Source organism: Echinops telfairi, unplaced genomic scaffold (assembly GCF_000313985.2).
Source record: "Echinops telfairi isolate 266 unplaced genomic scaffold, ASM31398v2 ScPeMD7_3533;HRSCAF=4204_1, whole genome shotgun sequence".
Taxonomy (NCBI): domain Eukaryota; kingdom Metazoa; phylum Chordata; class Mammalia; order Afrosoricida; family Tenrecidae; genus Echinops; species Echinops telfairi.
In genome coordinates this window covers 10602965-10606244 of record NW_022107432.1, presented here as the reverse complement: position 1 = coordinate 10606244, position 3280 = coordinate 10602965, and the positions used below count along the sequence as shown (strand labels likewise).

The 3280-nt window shown below is 37.4% G+C and overlaps 1 non-coding gene across 1 annotated transcript; it reads right to left on the bottom strand.

The window, feature by feature from the left end:
* Positions 1-1891: 1891 nt before the first annotated feature.
* LOC115871207 lies at positions 1892-2032 on the bottom strand. Its single transcript, XR_004047161.1, has one exon. It is a non-coding gene; the product is annotated as a U4 spliceosomal RNA (small nuclear RNA).
* Between the last annotated feature and the right edge of the window lie 1248 nt (positions 2033-3280).

Below are 3280 nucleotides of genomic sequence, written 5' to 3'. Positions count from 1 at the left end.
AAAGAAATTTTAACGGGTTTCTACAAGTCCGGTTCTTAAGCTGCTTAAAATGATTAATAATAAGGGGCTAAGAAGGAGGAAATATATGAATGATTATGAAATTTTAAAATGGCATTAGAATTTAAAATAAAAAAGGAAGTTAAAGCATGTTACTTATCATTTCTTGCGTGTGTATGGAAGATTTAGGAATGTTAGAAGAGTCACGCACAAGAAAAAGGAAATACTGCAGATATGAAAGTGGCAGAAGATGGAACATTGTAAATCATGTTCCTTTATAAATTCAAGGGGGAAAGTTATGCTCCAAATAAATAAAACGTGTTTCCCACTTAGCCCAATGTGGTCTTTTCATTAATCTCTGGCTTTTAGTGGTAAATAGTAGTTAGGATAATTTGTGTTTTTCTGAGAAGGAAATGTAAACTAAATGACACAGCGCAAACCTAATAACTCTGTCTAATACTAGAATGGGCCAATCAAAACAGTAAGTCAACTCATTTACCTTCTAGAGTCATATGTATGATATAGCTACTTGGTATACCTAAGCAGAGCAACTTTTCTGGTGTTTTTTTTTAATGTTTTTTTAAAATTTAAATTATCATGATACTTTTTTAAAAACTTGGGCATTAGAAATAAGAAAATTATATGGAAAGAATACACTGTTAATGCTATTTAATTTAATTTTTAACAATTACTTAAATACATATATGTACACTGAATGGGCACATTTGTAGTTTTGATTATTGACTAATTCTTCCTCAGAAAAGGGCCTGCCTACGTTGACCAATGGCTATAGAAAGAATAGCATCTGCAGTCTTACAGGCTTGTTTTCAAACAAGTAGTCATCTAGTCATTAGTGGGGTATCAATTAAGCCCACACGGAAGTAGCACACCAACATCTGTGAGTCAAGGAGTAGAAAATATATAATCCAAAATTGAAGGAGGGGATGGTATCAGAACTTAAATTGTGGAATTGTGGTTTGCGGAAGGCTCAGGATGGCAGTGGAAGCCCAAAATACATTCACCGGATCTACACATGGAATAAGCCTCTGGTGAGTCCTCTCTGCCATAAATGAGGAATGGGAACTCCGTGGCTATCAGACAATATTGGAAAGATGATTATAGTTGATTAAAAAGATAAATCTGGCTTGAATAATTAAAACTTTGTCACTTGATCTCTTTCTGGATACACGGAGATTGGTCTGGTTTTCATTATTTTGCTGTTGTTTTTTTCTTTCAAATTGGAGCTAATCTCTGTTGACTTTTGTTATTGTTGGTAGTGTTCTTGATGCTATAGTATGTCTCCCTCCATGCTTTCAGCATATGAAACCCAAGCTGGGTGAACCCGTAAAGACAATAGCTAGAATGACGGGCTCTTGGGGGCTATGGCAGGGGAACGAGGGTAATGGGGAGACTGTATCAAGGAGGACAAGAGGGAACAGATGGTTTGGAAAATAGTGATTGTACAACACTGCTCAATATAACTGAACCAGTGAATGGTATGATGTTTGGATTACATCTTAATGAAATTATTTGGGATGAGAGAGGGAGAGTGAGAGAGAGAGAGAGAGAACAAGAGAGAGAAAGCGAGAGCTGCAATCTTTTTTCCAAAGTGTCTATAGAGCATCTCAACCCTAGTGGTAGTATATTTTTATTTCTTTGTTTGTTTACTATCGTTTCCAAGAAGCCCTGGTGGAGAAGTGGTTACTCCTTGGGTTGTTAACCAGCAGTTCGATACCACTAGCTGCTCCTTGGGCAAAAGATGAGACTTCCTATTCTGGTAAACAGTTATAGTTTCAGAACTTCATAGGAACAGTTCTATCCTGTCCTGTTAGGTTGCTACAATTTGGAATCTACTCAATGGCAGTTAGTTTTTCTTTCTTTCTTTTTTATTCAGTCTCCGTGGAGACCGTCAAAAATTGCCAGTGCTGACTATATTTCAAATCGTCATGGCGGGGTATTGGGAAAAGTTTTCAATTAGCAATAATCGCACCTCGGGTGGACCTCTTTGACTACAATATTGCCACTGCGCAAAGCTGGCAGTGAGTTTTCATAATTTCCATTCCTTGGATTTCTTACAGGTTCTTGTCCACCTGATTTCAGTGGTTTACAGTCTGAGAGTGGCATTCACTGGGGAAAAAAATCCCTGCAACTACTGACAATCCCGGCCGCCAGTGCACTGAACACTTTGAGTTGCATTGTCCTGTGTTGATCACAGCTTTTCATGTCCTTGATTGTTTATTCTTGACACCTCTTCCACTGGCACAAGGACACCATGGGCTGCATCTTTTATTTATCTGTTGAACAATATAGTTCCTGTAATGACAACACTAGTCAATGCTACATTCTGACTGCCCCAAACTCAGTTTGTTTTTTTAATTTTGTTGTTCTAACTGTATTACTACATTTATCAACATCCACCCACTAGCTACATTTTGATCATGAACATCCAAGTTTGTTCTGCTTTGCAAATCATTGGTTCTGTGGTTAAGAGAGATCACTTTTTATTGCTCTTGCAACTCTTGATAGGTCAGTACATATTACAAGCAGCCTGGGCCCGGAAACAGCAAAACTCTTTTCCTCTCTGAAACTTTTTTTCCTTCCTCCCTTCAAACGTTTATCTACGCCACATTTAACTGATGGATTTGTTGTGAGCCTTTGCATACATCCATCTAATTTGGTCGTTTGGAGGAAAGAGGCATGGGGGAAAAAACTAACAAAACTTTTATTTTTAATTATCCAACTCGGCCTCTTCATTAACAACACACGTGAGCACATTTAATAGGTTACATTAGAATTTAAATGTTTATTTCTTGACAATAAATTGATTTGAGGAAGGATAATATAAATGTATGAAAAAAGTGTCCGTGAATGGTATAACTGATTGTGCATTTCATTTTTACATATGAGTAGTCTGACATTTACTCTAGGATATAATCATCGCATTATAAATCTGAATGAGCACTAATAATTCTCTGGTGCTTTCAGGCGGCATCTCTGTTTGAAGACATTTTTTTCCCTGAACCTCTTGTTCCACTTTCTCAGTGTGATGGAGGATGCTGTAAGATGTGAAAATAATCTTTAACTTATTAAGGGTTCATGAGGGAGGGCTGGTGGTGTGGGGAGGGGAAGTAATGGGGAGGTGATATCAGGGGCTCAAGTGGGAAGAGAATGCTTTGAAAATGATGATGGCAGCATATGTGCAAATGTGCTCCACACACTGGATGAATGTATGGATTGTGATAAGAAATGTAAGAGCCCCCAATAAAAGTATTTAATAAAAAAA